The sequence below is a fragment of the Xenopus laevis genome, chromosome 3S (assembly GCF_017654675.1).
Source record: "Xenopus laevis strain J_2021 chromosome 3S, Xenopus_laevis_v10.1, whole genome shotgun sequence".
NCBI lineage: Eukaryota > Metazoa > Chordata > Amphibia > Anura > Pipidae > Xenopus > Xenopus laevis.
This window is the reverse complement of record NC_054376.1, coordinates 35,470,137-35,489,836: the sequence shown is the minus strand read 5'-3', so window position 1 is coordinate 35,489,836 and position 19,700 is coordinate 35,470,137. Positions and strand designations below refer to the sequence as shown.

The following is a 19,700-nucleotide window of genomic DNA, read 5'->3' as shown; positions in this document are numbered from 1 at the left end:
TGACATAACTAAAAATAATACAGAATTGTTCTAGAGGTGGCATCACCTGGGCAACAACAGATGTTTACTTATAAAAGGTAGGTACTACAACTGGCAAATTTGCACCATCTACATTTCTTCTTGATATTGCATAATATAAGAATATGTGCTTGTGCCAGATATATACTGGGCTGATTTACCTTGATCCCAGTGCAAAGACACTATTGTTGAGTCCCTGCAGCCCTCCTCAGAAATTGGTGTCACTACTAATCTTGTAGTCAGGTAAAGAAGTAGTCAGGAAGAAACACAGAGCCCCTCATCTTATTATCTTTTTTTTTTTTTAAAGTATATTTTTATTTGAGTTTTCAACAAAAAAGGGGAGGGGAACAGAAAGAAAAGGGGAGAAAAACACATACATACACAATAAACAAAGGTTATACAGCAGTCTACAAAAGTGCACCAAACCTATCAATACAGCTATCTGTGGGTACACAGGCCTAACACCGAATCCAATATAAACATTATTGACAATGTTGGGGGGCATGAGGTAGGAAAGAGAGGGAGTCATGCTCAGGGTGTACATCAAGCCATGGGGACCATACTTTTTCGAATTTAGACGGGCAGCCACGAGCCTCGTAGGTCAGTTTAATGAGAGGAAGTCCCTTATTAACTAGTGATAGCCATTGTTGCCTAGTAGGGGGTTGGGGAGACATCCATCGCATCACTACAGATTTCTTGGCATAATACAAAGCAGTCTTAATGAGAATTCTTGATTTGGACAAGGGGAGGAAGTCTTCTACCAAACCCAACAGGCACACCTCAGGGGTAGCAGTACCAGGGAAGGCCAAGTGTTCTTTTAGGTGGTCAATCACCACAGTCCAAAACCGGAAAACTAAATGGCATTCCCAGATCAGGTGGTGGAAGTTAGCCTCTGGCTGGCGGCATTTGGGACATCTGGCCTCGGGGGATCTGCCAAGTTTATGTAGCTTAACAGGTGTTATATAAAGCTGATGGACAACTTTAAATTGAATGAGGCGGTCCCTAGTCGATATCAGGAAGCTATATAGTCCCTCGGTAGCCTGGTCCCAATCTTCCGAACTCAGAGTGGGGAGCCCTACCTGCCATTTCTGAAAGGCTTTGTCAAAGGGGTCTGGAGCACAGAGAAGCAACACCTTATAAAGTCTAGAGATCAATTTGGCATCCCTTCCATCCCAGAGAATGTCCTCAAAGCCTAGAGGGGAGTATACCAGTTCAAGGGAAGAAAATTGCGTTTTGAAGGCCGCCCGGAGTTGAAAGTACCTAAACCATTGAAGCTCCTGCTGGCCGGTTTTGTCTCTAAGCTGAGCCATGGAGGGGAAAACTGAGTCGACTAATATGTCGTCCAGGCACTTAACCCGGAGCTGGGGCCAATACTGAAGGTCTGGGATCACCTGTAGGTGTGGGAGGTTGCCATTCCTCCAGAGGGGTAAGTGTGGAGATCTGAGAGGGGGTGACACCTTAAATAACTTGCAGGCAAAGCCCCAAGCATGGTGGGGAGTAGTAACAGTCATGGGCAGCCTATCATAGTCCCTTAACTTCCTATAAGGAACATTGCGAAGCGCCTCAAGGGACCCCAACAGCGTGCCCAGCAAAACACTATTAGGGTTATCGTCAGCCGGGTGAAACCAAGAGTGGATATGGTAAAGTTGCCCAGCAATATAATATAAGTATAAATGAGGAAGACCCAGGCCACCTCTGTCTATAGGAGCTACTAGGACCTTCCAGGAGAGTCTCGGTGGTTTATTGTCCCACAAGAAGGGAATAAGCAAGGAGGTGACTTTCTGGAAAAAAAGGGGTGAAATCTTCACTGGTGAGTTTAACAATACATATAGGAGTTTCGGTAGGTATATCATCTTATAGATATTCACCCGTCCCCAGAGTGTAATGGGTAATTTAGACCACGTTGTGAGGGCCTGCTTAAAACGAACCAGGATCGGGTCCAGGTTATTCGCTGGGAAGGAGGAATAATCCTTACTAATGATAATACCGAGGTATTTAAAGTGGGGCACACAACGTAATCCCTGGATAGTGGCAGTTTGGACAGGAAGCGGGTCCAGGGCCATAAGCACAGATTTGTCTCTATTAATAGTCAGGCCAGAGAAAGCACTAAAGTCATCCAGGATTTGCATGGCTACCGATAGCGATTGGTTGGGATCAGCGAGAAAGAGAAGGAGATCGTCGGCATAGAGGGCCAGTTTTTCTTCTAGGGCACCCAGGCGGAATCCCTGCACCGCGTTAGTTTGACGGAGTTTAAGGGCCAGGGGCTCAATAGCTAAGGCAAAAAGCAGAGGGGAGAGAGGGCACCCCTGACGGGTACCCCGTGATAGAGGGAAAGATTTGGAGCTTACATTATTGACCCTAATTTGGGCAGATGGGGCCTTATACAACAACTGGACCCATTTAATAAAGGTAGGGCCAAATCCAAATTTGTGCATAACAGCCCAAAGATATTGCCATTCAACAGAGTCGAATGCCTTTGCCGAATCTATGGACACAACTACTCTGGAGCCTACATTATCATGGGCAATTTGGAGATGGGTATGGAGCCGCCTGAGATTAATAGCAGTAGATTTTTGGGGCATAAAGCCCGATTGGTCGGGGTGGATTATAGCAGTGATAACTTTTGCTAGGCGAGTAGCCAGTAGCTTGGCAAGGATTTTAGTATCGGTATTTATCAGCGAAATAGGGCGATAGGAGTCCCATTTTTCCGGGTCCTTCCCTTCCTTGTGAATTAATATTATAAGGGCTGAATAAAAGGAGGGCGGTAAGGTGCCCATTTCCATTGCATCCGCCAATGTGGTACCCAAATTAGTAAGTAGAGCGCTACCTTGGGCTTTATACCAGCTAGGTGGAAGACCATCAGGTCCTGGGGTTTTACCGGAGGATAGTCCCATTAGCGCTTCTTGCACTTCCAGGGCAGTGATAGGGCTATCCAGAAAGGCCGACTCCTGTGGTGTGAGGGTAGGAAAGTCAATTAGCGAAAGGAAGTGCCCAAGGTGCTGAGGAGAAGCAGTAGTACGTGAGGTATACAAAGCAAAGTAGTAATCACCCATTGTATCTGCAATATCATTTGGATTGGTAATGATCTCTCCCAAGGGGCCCAGTAGTCGGGGAATTACCGTGGGGGAGTGGATCGGTCGAGATAAATAAGCCAATAATTTCCCAGCCTTAGCAGCATGTTCAAATGTCCGCTGACCAGAGTACAACAACTTTTTACGTGTAAGACTGGTTTGCACTAATTCGAGGGCCCTTTGACTCTGCTGAACCAAGGCATAGCTGTCAGGAGTATTATGTAGAACGTAGTCAGCTGCAGCCTGGGTACAGATTTCAGCCGCCTCCTCCACCTCTTTTTTGGCCACGCGCCTAGCTAGTGAGATACTATTGATAAGTACACCCCGGGCTACCGCCTTAGAAGCATCCCAAAGCGTACCAGTGGGAGCCGACCCAGTATTATGGTCCCAGTAATCCTGATAACCCTGTTGGCTCTGAGCCAGCACTTGCGGATTGGACAACCATAGAGGGCTGAGGCGCCAGCATTGATGTGATCTTGTGGACATGTCCCGAAATGTTACCAGAAGGGGAGAATGATCCGAAAAGGCACGTTGGACATACTCCACTGACTGAATATATTGGGTAAAGTCAAGATTGCAAAGTGCCAGGTCTATACGGGAGAAGGTCTTATGTGTTGCCGAGTGGCAGGAATATTGCAGTGACTCGGGGTGTTTCCACCTCCACAATTCTATGAGGCCCAGATCTCGGACCCAGTCACGAAATATCGTGGAGTGGTCAGTAACATGTCCTAATCGATCCCTGTCCCCATCCAGCGTGGCATTGAAATCACCAATCAAGCAAAGGGGTAGTAATGGGAAGGAGGCAAGTGCTGAGAAGATGTGTTCCAAAAGGGGTAGAGAAAAGGGGGGAGGCATATATACATTCACCAGCAGCAGTTCCTGATACAGTAATCTACAGTGTACAATAATATACCTTCCATAATAATCTGTCCGTATAGAGAGTAATTCAAAGGGAAAGTTCTTCCTAACTAAGATGGAGACTCCCCTGGAATAAACAGAATACGTGGCGTGGTAGGTGTGGGCCACCCAGTGTTTTTTAAGAGCCAGTAATTTCTGACCGACTAAATGAGTCTCCTGTAGGAACAGGACTGAGGGTTTAAAGCGATTAACATAATCAAACAGGGCAGCACGTTTGAACTTTGAATTGAGACCCCTGACATTCCAGGATATCAAAGTGGGAGATCCCATGGCATAGACATTGTAATCAGACACCCAGATAGTGAGTTATTGGTCCGGAGACCGGAAAAGTGGCATAGTAAGGTGCATAGTAATAGCAGACTAACAGTACAAAACAAAGGAACTATGGCGGCCAATGCAAGCATTAACCTGTTTGTACCCTGTCTACCCCCCAAACTTGGGTAGACCTGTACCCCTAACATGAGAAAAACAAACCGTTAAACTTTTAGCAGGTTGAGGTAGTGGCGATCTGAGGTGATACTGACGCCAGGGTAGCTCCCCTGCATCCTATGGAAGGCAATCGGAGAAAGGTGAAAGTCACTTGATAACGGAGATTACAACAGGCTGAGATGTTAAAGTCCCGTCAGGAGAAACCTGTGTGGGAAATTACCGTCCGGAGACCCGGAAATAAACACAGGCAAGCACCAGGGCTTGCAGAGGAAAAAACATTGTAACCCAACAGCCATAGGATAACAGGAGCCACTGCATAATCAAGTAATAAGTGGTGCGGGGCAAACTTCATCTTATTATCTTTGCTTGAAAACAAATAAGCAGCACCTCATAACCCATCATCACATGGGAGTGGACACTGCAAGACAGAATAGTCTCCACTAAGAAAACCAAATAGAAAGATTCTTTGTTCCAATAGAGTCATATTAAAAAAATGATTATGATAAGGGGCATCCCCTTTTTCAGGATGCTTCATGTAGCACATGACTATAAAAGTCTGATAGAGCCCCCTTACCCTGAAGGGCTCTAGGAAAATGTTCATTTTACCCATTTAATAAAAAGGCCCTGAGTACATAAAGGCTGGTTTACGATTCACAACCGCAGTTGCAGCTGACAAAAATAGATGAAGTTGTTGCTTGAAGCAACCTTGTTCAATAAAGGTACTTGCTGTCTCTTGTGGTAAACTGGAACGTAAGTACACCTACTGATGATAAGTCGGGTTGCCACCTGGCCGGTATTTTACTGGCCTGGCTGGTAAAAATGATGGTTGATCCCAATGTTATTGATAAGGTAAAAAGATAAATATATAGGAAGGCCGGTATTTTTTTCCAGAAAAGGTGGCAACCCTAATGATGAGGGAACCCTGACTCTACCATTATCTCGAAGTTGGTGGGAACTCCAGGCCTCCCCCAGTGGCTGACATCAATAGACACTACGGAGAGAGAGGACAAACATTTTCAGCGCTTCTCCTACTTGTAGCAGCAGCACCAGCAATTATGCTGGAGTTATGAGAAGAAATTCTGCATTAGGGTAAATAACAAGGCACTTGGAGTCGGGTATTGCACTATACACTGCACTTGCAGTATATAGTGCATATTCATGGTTATTCCCACATCTATTTTGTTCTGTTTTTACAGGTTGGACACCTAGGGGCCGATTCATCAAGGGTCGAATATCGAGGGTTAATTAACCCTCGAAATTCGACTGGGAATTAAAATCCTTCGACTTCGAATATCGAAGTCGAAGGATTTAGCGCAAATACTGCGATCGTACGATCGAAGGATTATTCCTTCGATCGAATGATTAAATCCTTCAAATCGAACGATCGAAGGATTTAAATCCAACGATCGAAGGAATATCCTTCGATCAAAAAAAGTTAGCCAAGACTATGGGGACCTTCCCCATAGGCTAACATTGACTTCAGTAGCTTTTAGATGCCGAACTAGGGGGTCGAAGTTTTTTTTAAAGAGACAGTACTTCAACTATCGAATGGTCGAATAGTCGAACGATTTTTACTACGAATCCTTTGATTCGAAGTCGTAGTCGAAGGTCGAAGTAGCCCATTCGATGGTCGAAATAGCCCAAAAAAACCTTCGAAATTCGAAGTTTTTTTACTTCGAATCCTTCACTCGAAGTTAGTGAATCGGCCCCCTACTGTTTGGCGATAAATGGATATGGAAGCAAGACTACAAGTCTACAAATGCCCATATCCAGGACAGTCTTCAGACTCCCCAACCGCACCTAATTTAAAGACTTCTCCACAATACACATACAAGAGAGGGATTGCAATAATGAACGAGAAGCAGATTCATTTCTTTCTCTACTCTAGCAGATTAATTTCTTTCTCTACTCTCAAGTCTAACTCCCGATTTCTTAGATGTCAGTTTAGTTATGAAGTTTGACCAGCAAATGCAATTTAGATGTTATTAAATTCCTCTCTGGGTGTTTAAAATTCTAGGCTTTTCCCATTCCAGGCATGGCATGGCATTTCGAGAAAAAAAAATATCAAAAGCCCTTTATTAGTCAAAAATAACAGACACAGCAATTACCGATTTCATTAGGGAATAGATTTAATTCCACTGTGATACGAGAAAAATCAATTACTTTACCCTGTCTAACGCTGTCTAATAAATGGAAGCCAAACACGATGATAAGAGTGACATTAAAGCAACCATGCCATGAAATATAGTGCTGCTGGATATCCATCACACCTTTTGCCCCTAATATATTAGCCTTTAATCTCTTATTCTGCTATATTGATTGACTGCTTTACAGCCTAGAATTATCTGGGCTGAATACGAGAGTGTATGCATATTGTGTGCAGGTCAGGCAGAGACCTCCTCTTGTAAAACTCTTAGATACATTGCTGTTTGCAGAGCATAAAGGGAAAATTATCAGTCCATGAATGAGATGTAGTTTGAATGCTAGTCCCTACAAATTTCAGCTTGTGCAGTTTAAGGATAATGATGAAATTGAATACAGTGTAAGGCTTATTAAAGGCTGTGCTGTGAGTATATCACTTATATTGGGCTAAGGTGTTTTTGGACAGGCTGCAATTTATATCAGACCTTAAACCTATGGGGACTTTTAGCACTGGCACCAATGTTCCCTCTAAACTGTGCACGTGCAAAAAATTTTGATGCTAGAGCACACATTTTATGTGAAAACACAACATTCTACATTTATTGCAACCTGGGCACACAGTATTTAAAAATGAGCACACAAGTTTAAAAAGTGCACACACAAGAATTATTTGGGGCACATAACCGAGATTAGAACATGGACTTTGACCAGTGGTATCCAGAGGTTACAATGGGCTGAGAGGCAGAGTTCATAAAACAGGACAGAGCTTTAAATCACACTGACATAATTCCAATAAAATTCGGGAAAGTGCCAGGGCTGCTTTATACACAAGTGAACGCAATGATTATGCAAAGCATTTATGTATTTATTTTATATTATGGACTGTGTTTTCTGCTTCAATGGAGGACTTAATTACAGGCAATGATGTGAACAACGTTTCCTGTTTATAAAGCAAATATTAGCAGTCCAGGCATGCCGTACGGCACAGCTTTTGTTGCCTTGTCAGTGGGATTCTGGGAAGTCACCAAGGGCAGAAAAAACATGTGACGTGACACTGTCAACAAATTCAGCCAGAGTTCAAATAGCTGAAACTGAAAATATAATTGGAATTCAGCCATGTTTTGGTTCTGCACTGTTTTTCTTTATTTGTTACAAGCAGGATATAAGAGTTGATCTCTGTATCTGTGTGCTTTGCTTTTCATTGTCAAGGCATTGTCTACCAGCCCACAGAAGTGTCTAGAACATCTAGTCTTCTTTCTTAGCATATTGTTCTTTGCGAGGGACCTTAATACACATATCAGTTTAACACTGACAAAGTCATTAACTATTTCATAAGGAATACAGTTATTACCAAACTCTTGTTGTACCATATAATGCAGTTCCAAAAACCTAATTAAAGAAGAACCCAAAGATGCTGAAGAATTCACCCCAGTTCATCTAAAGAAACAAAAAGGAGGCCTAACTGCCCATGCCAAAATGTAGGTACAGTCCTGGGCAGGACTAGTCTCTCAACATCCCTGTTGACTGTTTTGATATTTATATTCACCGACCTCCCCTATTTCCTGCATTTAACTGTTTCCACATTTCTAATGTGTTTCTTCCAGCCTGTATCCTTGTTTTGAAACACACAGCGTATAACTACAGGTATGGAACCTGTTATCCAGAATGCTTGGGACATGGTGGTTTTTGGATAATGAGTAATGGATCTTTATACATAAAGTTTACTAAAAAATCATGTAAACATTTAATAAGGATTCTATCTTAGATATCTTAGATTCGATCAAGTACAAGGTACTTTTTTATTATAAAAAAAAAAAAAGATTTCTTTTTAAAATTTGGATTATTTGGATATGGAGTCTATGGGAGACAGCCATTCCTAATTAAGAGCTTTCTGGATAATGGATCCTATACCTGTACCAGGGGAAATTTACAGCTGCTTATTGACCAAGATATCTGAGGGTGTCTTATAAGCACAGAATTTAGGCTTTTGCAACTAGGGATGCACTGAATCCAGGATCCGGTTCGGGATTCGGCCTTTTTCAGCAGGATTCGGATTCGGCCGAATCCTTCCGTCTGGCCGAACCGAATCCTAATTTGCATATGCAAATTAGGGACAGGGAGGGAAATCGCGTGAATTTTGTTACAAAACAATTAAGTAAAATTTTTTTCCCCTTCCCACCCCTAATTTGAACATGCAAATTAGGATTGGTTCGGTATTCGGCCGAATCTTTCACGAAGGATTCGGGGGTTCGGCCGAATCCAAAATAGTGGATTCGGTGCATCCCTATTCACAACAGAAGAAAATGTAAGCGTTAAGGGATATGAATGGGCAGAGAAGGTGGCAGATGGATTTTGGAAATGTTCTAGTTCATCAAAAACGAGATTTTCTGAAGAGCAATCAAATGGTAGCATTGGTCCTTAACTGTATCCTATATTCTATATATTTGTTTTATTTACTATATCATAGATACTGAGTATGTATGAGAACAAGGATATCTTTTTAGTTGGTTAGTAGGAAGACTGTACATTCTTGCTGGTTCTGCCCAACAGCAATGGCAACTATTCCTGTTCTGTTATTTTTAGAAGTTGTAGGTGCTTGGATTACTCATACATTATCTAATAAGTTGACTGATGCTCTTTGCTTTGTCCTGCAGAAATATCATCTGTTGCTATAAACCATGACATTTCTATAATGAAGCCTACAATACAAAGCAAAATGTAATTTTCTGTTGGTTACCCAAAGCAAATGGAAAAGCCAGATGGGCTTTGTAAAAGAATCACATGGTCTGGCTTTATCATTGTGCTGAATACTAATAAGTGGAATAAAGAAGCTGCAATGGGGAACACATGCCTGAGTCTTATGGTTCAAAAAGTGCAAAGGGCTGTCATTTTGCCTATCTTGTAATTGTAACTTTACAACAGCTCATATAAAAAACAGTGACACCTACTGATTTCTCAGAACCATAGAATTAATGTCATCATAATATTATACACTAACCAATCTGTTTCTAGCTCAAACCCATAGAGACAGAAAATGTGAGGTTTATATAAATTGACCCAAGGTTTGCACATAATCTCCAGCCACTAGTTGCAATACAGGTATGGTACCTGTTATCCAGAATGCTCGGGACCTGGGGTTTTCCGGATAACGGATCGTCCCGTAATTTGCATATTCATACATAAGTCTACTAATGTAAACATTAAATAAACCCAATAGCCTGGTTTTGCTTCCAGTAAGGATTAATTATATCTTATTCAAAACCAAAAAAGTTATCCCAAAACTGTATATTATATTAAAAAATAGTCTTTTTTCAAAAATCATGTTCAAAAGATAGGCAGACCACATGGTATTCCACATGATCGCCTATGATTACGGGGCCAATTTACTTAGCTCGAGTGAAGGAATAGAGGAAAAATAACTTTGAATTTTGACTGTTTTTTTTTGGCTACTTCGACCATCGAATGGCCTACTTCGACCTTCGACTATGACTTCGAATCGAACGATGCAAACTAAAAATCTTTTGACTATTTGATAGTCTAAGTACTGTCTCTTTAAGAAAAAACTTCGACCTCCTAGTTCGCCACCTAAAAGCTACCGAAGTCAATCATTCGATCGATGGATTAAAATCCTTCCTTTTTCGTTCAAATCGTTCGTTTAATTAACCCTCGAGATTCGACCTTAAGTAAATTTGCCCCAACGTATCAGGGGGTATGAAACGCGTAAGGCGGAATACCATGTGGTCTGTATGTCTATATTATTAACATGATTTTTGAAAAAAGACTATTTTTTATATAATATAGAGTTTTGGGATAATTTTTTTGGTTTTGAATGTTTATAAAAAAGCAATATTTGCCTCCCCTAGCTGAAGGTTTGAGGCTTGAGCTCCTGGACCCCCCTTCTTTCTGGGTAAATTAACCCCTGTGGATTTATTGCACTCAACACTGAATACCTTCTTATCTATACCCTTTTGAACTGGGGGCTTTATCCCAAAAATTATGGGTCCTTTTTGACAGGCCCTGTAGAGACTAGTATCCAATTATATATATTTTTTCTATGTTAATTCCAATTAGTTTGGATCAAGTACAAGGTACTGTTTTATTTTTACAGAGAAAAAGGAAATGTTTTTTTTAAATTTTAATTATTTGGATTAAAAGGAGTCTATGGGAGACAGCCATTCCGTAATTCAGAGCTTCCTAGATAACGGTTTCCGGATAACGGATCCCATACCTGAATATTAGACTGCAGAAGAGGTAATTTCTTACTATCCCAGAAATATGTGCCAATTGAAATATATGTTTTCTTACTTCTTACCACAAGAACTTGAGAACTTTGCATTGAGCAAGAGCCCAATTTCATGTCCTAAAACCGACTACGCTCCAGATCTCAGTGATTTTAGGAATCTAGTAATGCCGTGCTCTTTTCATTGAAGGTTTGTAAATCAAAGACTATTGGTATGTTTCCCCTCAGATACTATCACACAGAGTCTGCATACACAGACACAACATGGCTTTTATAATCGAATCAGCCTAATTGAATTATTTATCAGTGCTTAGAGGAAACATTTGGCTTCTTCTATAGAAAGTACAAACACAAGTCAGAATTTAGAAATGTTGGCATGCAATTTTTTTTTAGTTTTATTAGCAATGATGGTGGTTACAGAAATCACTTGCTCACTGTGTTAAGTGTTAATACTCTCACTTTGAATGTTGAATAAATTGTTCAACGTTCATATTTGGCCAAAGAAGTGGAAAATGCGAAAACAAGAAAAATACTTTGGTGTCCCTGTTATTATTGAGTATTGCTTTATTATAGGGTTCCTCTGTAGACCATTACAATTGGGCATCTCCATTTCTGAAGAAAACACTGTCGGAGGAGTTGAGGTTTGAAGGGGAATGTTCCTGGAGCATTACACTCAGGATATATGTATTTCGACTGACGTTTTGTAACCTGGGGAAATCAGCCCTGAAGCCCACTGGAGTTGAAGCCCACTGGAGTTGAAGCCCACTGGAGTTGAATGGGATTTCATGAACATGCTGCCATTGGGTTACACTCATATGATTCTCAACCAAGAATTTTTTTTGGCAAAAAAAACACACCCGCAGCCTCAGTGGGAAGTTACTGCCCTTAAAGTAAAATAGGCATGTTTTATATCAGAGTTTTCATATGTTATTTCAGAACTGTGGGGCTTAATCTACACATCAGTATTTGAGCATCAATCTTAGGAGACAAGAATGTTATAGATATTACAGATTCACACATGGACACCTGTCTGGAAACAATGGGTCCCAGGCATGCAGAAAAGATGGGGTCCCAATGCAAAACATTGTATATTGATCTTCAACTTTTCAACAACTTGCATCTCCTCCCTATAACAGCCTTCAGGGGGTTAAACAATTTTGAGGTATGAACTAAAATTGAAACAATAAAACAATATTAATACACCCTTTGGACGGTTCCTAGTGATAGTAGAGCCTAAGGACCTATCTGTAATACTTTAAACCAGACCAGACCACAGAAATATACTCATCAGCTCTAATGATACATTTAGAAAAATAACAATGTCCCAGTTTCTTTGATAGTGAACTTCATGATAATTCCATAATCAAAGTTCCTAATCCATGCAATTGGACAATATGGAGTCTTTCAATGTAATAATGTAGTATGCTGCCAATCCTGCTGCTAGCTTTATGTCAGAATTATTAGTTATGGGGTTTAAATCAGTAGTATCCAAACTGTGGGTCTGGTCCTTCTTGTGATTGACTGCCGAATCCCCCTCCTCCTCCAGCCCAAGATGAAGAATGAAAACTTTTCTGCTGACCTATATATCCCTGGAATTATGGCTAAATATTCAGCATTACTATTAGTTTATTCATCTGTAATCTTGTTATGGGTTATGCTAAGGGTTTCCCTGAACACATTTTGTGCATTAAATGGGGGCTTAAGCTCAAATAGGGTAAAAATCACTAATTTAGGGGGACAATACAGGTATGGGACACATTATCCAGAAATGCTTGGGACCTGGGGTTTTCCAGATAATGGATCTTTCTGTACTTTGAATTATCATACCTTAAGTCTACTAGAAAATATTTAAACATTATGGGGCAGATTTATTAAGGGTTGAATAGAAATTTTTGATTTATTTTTTTATGATCAAAACTTTCAAATTTGAATTGTGAATAATCCAAACTCGACTCAAATTTTAATTTTAATTTCGAGATTTATCACACCTTGGCATTTTAAAAACTCAAATTCGACCACCTAAAACCTGCCGAGTTCATTTATAAGTCAACGGGACAAGTCCAGGGACCAATTTGAACATGTAAATAGCCTTCCTGACATTCGATTCAAATTTGATTCAAATTCGATTCGAGCTTTCGAAATGGTAAAATTAGTGTGAGTTTGAGATATTAAATTTTTTTGTCAAATAACACGCCAATCGAATTTCGAGTATATTCAAATTTATTAGAGTTTAAAAAAACTCACATGAATTTGAAATTTTACCTTTGATATATGTGCCTCCCTATAAACCCAATAGGTTTGTTTGACTCCAATAAGGATTAATAATATCCTAGTTTGGATTAAGTGCAAGGTACTGTTTTATTATTAAAAAGGAAATCATTTTTAAGAATTTGGATTATTTGGATAAAATGGAGTCTACGGGAGCTTCAGAGCTTCCTGGATAATCGGTTTCCGGATAACTGACCCCTTACCTGTACAATACTAAGATGATTTTTAGAAATATTTAGGGCATAGAGTTGCTGTACAAATAATTAATGCCATTAAAACCCATTAGGCTTATGCATTGTTTTGGACACTGCAGTCTTCTCTGGGAGAACCAGTCTGGAATTGTGTCATCATTTGGCCCAGTTCTACTTTGTTCATTTAACGTGTAATTCCAGAAGAGTTTGATCAGCCAAACTTAAGAACCTGTATAGGTTTTGTGCATTCTAAGTGTGTGTGTGCAGGTATATTCCATGTGCATATTCTTCAATTTTAGCTGTCTCCAATTTCTCTTTCAGTCTAGTGCTTTAACTATTATTTGGCTAACAGGACCATGCTACAATATAATTTTTAACTTAAAGTTCTGTTTTTTTTTAACAGAAACCCACTATACACAACAGTATATGGTCGGTAGCAAGGCAGGTTAGTTAATTGGAGTCATGCATTGATCAGAAGGAGAATAGAGAAATAGAATTTACACTAGCTACAGTAGTACATATACTATATATAGAAGCAAATGTAGGTACAGTAGCAAATATACTAAGTACATTAGCAGTACATAATATTAGGGACAGTAGCACATACTTACATACTTGTATACTAGGTACAAAAGTTCATTCTGTACATTAGCAGTACACATACTAGGTACAGTAGCATATATAAAAGATATACTAGGTTCAGCAGCAGTACATGCACTAGGTACAGTAGCAATACATATACTAGGTACAGTAGCACAGACAGTAGGACAGACAGTAGGTTCAGTAACACATATACCAGGTACAGTAGCATATACACTAGGTACAATAGCTGTACATATACTAGGTACTGTAGCACATATACTAGATACGAAAGCACAGATACTTGGTACAGTAACTGTACATATAGTAGGTACAGAAGTGCATGCTCTATGTACAGCATCAGTACTAGGGATGTCGCGGACTGTTCTGCGGCGAACTTGTTCGCGCGAACATCGGCTGTTCGCGTCCGCCGCAAGTTCGCGAACGTCGCGCGACGTTCGCCAATAGGCGTTCGCGTCAAAATCGTTCGACCATTCGACCATTCGGTCGCTAAAATCGAACGATTTTCGTTCGATTCGAACGATTAAAATCCTTCGATCGTTCGAATCGAACGATTTTCGGATGTTCGAAGTTCGCGAACTGTTCGCGAACTGTTCGCATTTTTTGCCGGTGTTCGCGAACGGCGTTCGCGAACACATTATCGGCGGTTCGCTACATCCCTAATCAGTACATATGCTAGGTATAGTAGCGCCGACACTAGGTACAGCAGGACATATAGTAGGTATAATAGCACATTTATTAGGGACAAAAAACTCACACACACTAGCTATAGAAGTGCAGACGCACACTAGGTACATTAGCACACTTCCCTTTTTGCATACAGTATTTGCCCAGTGTTGATAAATCACACCCACTGGGTATAGAAGTACACACATGCACAAGTACATTAGCACATATACTAGGAACAGTAGCACAGCAGTACTCGGAAAAGCTACTTTATATAGAACAGAGCAATTGGAGAAGATATTAAAAGAAACACGTTATATGAGTACAGTTCCTGATGGGTGTAAGAAAGATAGTACAGTATTTATATCAGTCATTTAGAACTGTTGTCCATAAAAGGCATAAATATCTGGCAGCATCCATTTAGACTAAAATGTCAGTGTTATATATTCAGTAGCTTTAAAACCATGTTAAATTCACTGGAATAGAAAAAGGTGGAGTTGTGTATGCCTACCGATCATTGTTTTATGGTTTTGTGAGCGGCTCTTGCTGCTTTCTGGTTCTCAACTTAGTGACAGAAGTGATGATGTAGATCTGGATTTTGTAAAAAGAATTTTTATTCACAGCTGCATAAAAAGATGCTCTGCCAATGACTGGCTATGGGACTGCAGGAAACCCTTTGCATATGGTATGTTAAGCAAAAGTGGTTTGATGGAGATTTTGATTGTGAAAACTTTTATATACAGATAAACTAAACAGAAGAAACTGAACAGCTGAAGGTTCAGATATGGGCCAACTACTTTCGGTCATTTTTAATACTCTAGCTGTTTCTGCCTAGTATTGTTTAAGATGAATCATATTCATATAGATAAATTGTCTGGAACCCTGGGGTTGGGGGACTAAACTCCTTTAAAATGACTACATTCAGACTAGCCCTAACTCCTGTTGGACAATCCTGTTCCAATGCATAGAGGGTGGAAACCTTGCTCAGAACAGTGTCCCTGTGTTGAGATGGCTCCTTTAAGAGCTAAGTGAATAAGGACATGTTGGAAGTTCAAGAAACGAAGTTGCTTTCATAAGGTATGGCAACCAAGGAAAATATCTTATCTTGTAGGTCAAAAGCTGGTGTCAGTCTCGCACTGATATCGTCAGATCGGCAATACATGCAGAGATATTATCGGTAGCCGAAGTTTTCTAACCTGTCCAATAGTCTTAATGACCGAACGCCATGGCATGGCGCGAAAATCGTATGAAACTGAGATTCGTACGATCAAATCTTTGCGTCTAAGGCAAGCTTAAGAGACATTGATAGGACAGGCACCAGGCAAACAAACAGCTGTGTATAGCCGTATACATTACATGGAAATGACAACAAACAATTTGGACTGGTTGATAAGGACAGACTACAAAAATAATGATCCCTGTCAGGTCACTTTAACAAAATCTGACGAAGTATCAGCAGCCACTGAAGGAGACAGTTATTAGTCTAGTGACATACGCTATGATTCGGGGAGATTAGTCGGCCATCGGCAAATCGCCTCTTCTTCGGACGACTAATTTCCCCGAAAAGCTTTCCCGCCGGCTAGAAGGAAACGTTGGGTGACTTCTTAAAACGAAGTGCTCCGAGTGCCATCCCACCGGCAATTTAGATTCTAGCCGGCGGGAAGACTATTTGGGGAGATTAGTCGCCCGAAGAAGAGGAGATTTGTCGCCGGGCGACAAAATCTCCCAGATTCTTAGCGCATGTCATTAGCCGTATATAAGGGTCGCTTTGTTACTTCACAAATCCCTTGTCAGGCCCCATTTCAAATATTTGCTTTTAGAATCGATCATCTTATAAAAATCTTTTAGAAAAATTCATCTTATTAAATCAGTTGTACAAAGTGCACAAAGGAGCAGCTAAATTAATAATGGGGATGGGATTATCAACCTTTAAGGAGATAACAACCAGGCTGATCTTGTTTACTTTAGAAAACACACAAGAAGGTACAAATAATAGCGGGCTCAGGATAAGAAACCAAACCTGACAGATATGATTTCAAACCCTGTTTCCCACCCCTCCACAATAAGACATTATACACACGTGGTTGTCTATTAAAAACTGGGGGAAGGGGGAACCGACACTAAAAAGGCAAGAAAGTTGTTTTAATGATTTTTGTCAGTTGATAAGGTATTGACTGCAGATGTTTTAAAAGAGTTGGTGACATTCCAACGACATTTATTTATTATTATTTTTACCATGGAGGGCTGTTGATCCAGGGATTAATAAAGGAGTCGGTTTCAGCCCTTTCCCATAGCCTTTTGGATGAAGGGTAGATAACAGAGAGTCGGCTGTGTAATCTGAGATTTTTCTCATTTGAATACAGTTTATTTATATAAACAATAGTAGTGTTTCTGAAGCAAACACAGACGTTTTATCAGAGCAGGGCGACACTGCATTATATTTTTATTACTTTAAAACACTTTCCATTTTTAATGTTACTGTCCCTATAAGTTCAATGTCTCAACCTCTCAACCAACCAAGCCCGTTCCTGCTCCGTATTTATGAATGTTTAGGAATGTCTCTCTTACTCTGCGGGCCCCATATATATTTCTATATATTTCTTACAGGACCCATAATTTACATTGGGAAGAGAGAGAGGGGAGATAAAGCAGAAACGTGTGAATAAATTAGGAGGGTAGCACGCTTGGTTGTCACCTGGCTCATCAATCTGTGCTGCCATTATTATTATTATTATCATGTATATGATAGAGAAGCTGGTGGGAAATAACACCCGGGCAGCCCAAAGTCACCAGGGCAATTTTATATATATAAACATTTAATAAACGTCATGCAGAAAGGAATGTGCAACAAGAAAAAGAGACGGGTGGGAAGAAGCAAGATCCCATGATAGGACAGTGCTGACAGGAGGCACATGCTTTCTGCGGCTGTTATTATTACGAAGAGGGAGGTCAGTGGAAGAGGTTTAAGGATCCAACTGGTGTACAACAAATGTAATCTATAGCGGATCAACCAGTGACCTGGACTACAATTCTCTGCACTGGTTGAGATTCTGGAAAGGACGAAGGACCATAATGAATTTTGTGACAGTGTATAATTTGTACAGGTGCCTATTTATGGCCAAGTGGGCACCACAAACAGCGCTGATGTCCCTCTGTCAGCTGTCTCTGTATGGGGCAAAGCTTGTGTATAATCAAGGGCTGTAACTACAGAGGAAGCAGACCCTGCGGCTGCAGGGGGGGACCCTAATTCATGTTCAATTTCAAAAACTATTGGTAAGACAGGTCAACCTTTAGACATTTTGGGGGCCTGAAAAAGAATATACTGTGGGACTGTAGGAGGATCTGTGTGTGTGATTGTATCAGATTAGTCTGTAGCTGTGTGAATATGCAGTGCCCGTTCCTGTATATAACAGTGAATGACAGCCGCTCTGATTGGACGGAAGCTTAACCTGCTCGTTCACGCCACTCTCAATTAATGAAGAATAAATAGTTAACCCTCTTTATGCCAGTGGCGCTCCTGCCCTCACAGCCCCACGTGTTAGAACTTGTTTCTTGATTATGTTTCCAGTACCTTTGGCATTCAGAGTAAGCCCTGGCCAACATGTGACACCGTTTGTTTGGACGGCTAATAGGATTAGCGGGGTGTCAGGCACTTCTAAAACACTAAAAACAAAATGTTGAAAAAAAATAAATAAATGGGGAGGGGGAATAAACCCTATTCCTTTTGTTTAACTAAAATGTTCTGCCTGTGCATAATGTGCTGTGCAATGTATAACAACCTTGGCAGAAGCAATGTCACACTCAATAGCCAATCACATTTCTGATTTACACATGAAAAAGAAAATAAAAGTTAATATTCTGTTTATTTCTAGGTGGAAGCTGGAGAATTACACACACATGGATAAATGCTAACTAAATACATATAAACACACAATAAAACTGAAGTGTGCTAAAGAGGGAAATAATAAAGGGGTTAACACAGTGGCTGATAAATGCAGCCCTTACCTTGTGCTTGGCTGGCAGTTGTAGAGCAGAGGTGGCAGTTGTGTTTCCAGCCTGGCATTCCACAGGCAGCAGCGAGTGTCTGGCCGGACACTGATTCCCTCACATTCACACCCGCATTATGTGACTGCAACTTTACTCATCTGCACATGTACAGCAGGGACAGGGAATCTGGCTGCTACCGTAATCTTCTGTGTGCGAGAGCACTTTGAGCATCTTCTCATGCTTATTGCTCGGTACAAGCCCGTCTATTAAGCGCTGTAGCTGCCTTGTAAGGAGCGTCAATCCATAGTGATGATTGTAGGCATCAGGCACCGCTAGTGGGTAACCCCATTGGCTGATTCACACACACAGGAACGGCACATTTGCTCAGGAGGGGGAGGCAGGGGACCTAGGGCAGCACATTGGCACAGCCTATGCCCTCTGCTTCAATTCTGTAACCCCAGTGCAATCCAGAGTGGGATCCAGGGCTCAGCCTACTTTTCTACAAATGCCTTCATTACATTTAATGGAGATGGATAAATGTTGGCCAACTGTAATGACATACCTCCCAACATTCTGAAACTAGAAAAAGGGACAGAAACCTTTGCTGTGTGCAGTGCATTGAATTTTCTTGACCACGCCCATTGTATGGCCACACCCCTAATTACCATGTCCATTTGGCAGGTTATGGAAAGTTTGAACACATTTCCGGGGGTTTTAGGGTCAGGTTTTATGTGTTACAACAGTTTTGCTAATGAAGGTGAATTGCCCTGTAAAGGGGACCCGCGACCCCTAAAAAATGATTAAAAAATCCTATTTTATCACATTAGTCAAGCAAAATGTACTTTAATTACACTGTATGAATTATTTGAATCTTGTTTCCATCAGTCTGGGAATTCATAACTATAGTAAGCAGGCAGGAGCCATTTTGCGGACATTGTTATTGAAGGGATGGTTCACTATTTGTTTTCATATAGATCACCAGAAATAAAGACTTTTCCAATTACATTCTATTTTCTATGAGTCACAGTTTTTCTAATATTGAAGTTTAAAGTGTAATATTTTACCTTCTAAAATAGCTCTGGGAGGAGGGGGTTGTCGACCCTGCAAACTGTTCTAAATTGATTCATTTAGTTGATACACTTCTAATCTTTGTCCCTGCTAGAGTCCTGC

The 19,700-nt window shown here is 40.7% G+C and overlaps 1 protein-coding gene across 1 annotated transcript in view; it reads right to left on the bottom strand.

Moving 5' to 3' along the window:
- The window catches only part of adra1a.S (adrenoceptor alpha 1A S homeolog), a 61,045-nt gene extending 42,069 nt beyond the window's left edge, over positions 1-18,976 (bottom strand). Inside the window, exon 1 of the mRNA XM_018255209.2 lies at positions 18,549-18,976. The gene's annotated coding sequence lies outside the window, so the exon portion shown is untranslated. The remainder of the gene's footprint in view (positions 1-18,548) is intronic.
- Between the last annotated feature and the right edge of the window lie 724 nt (positions 18,977-19,700).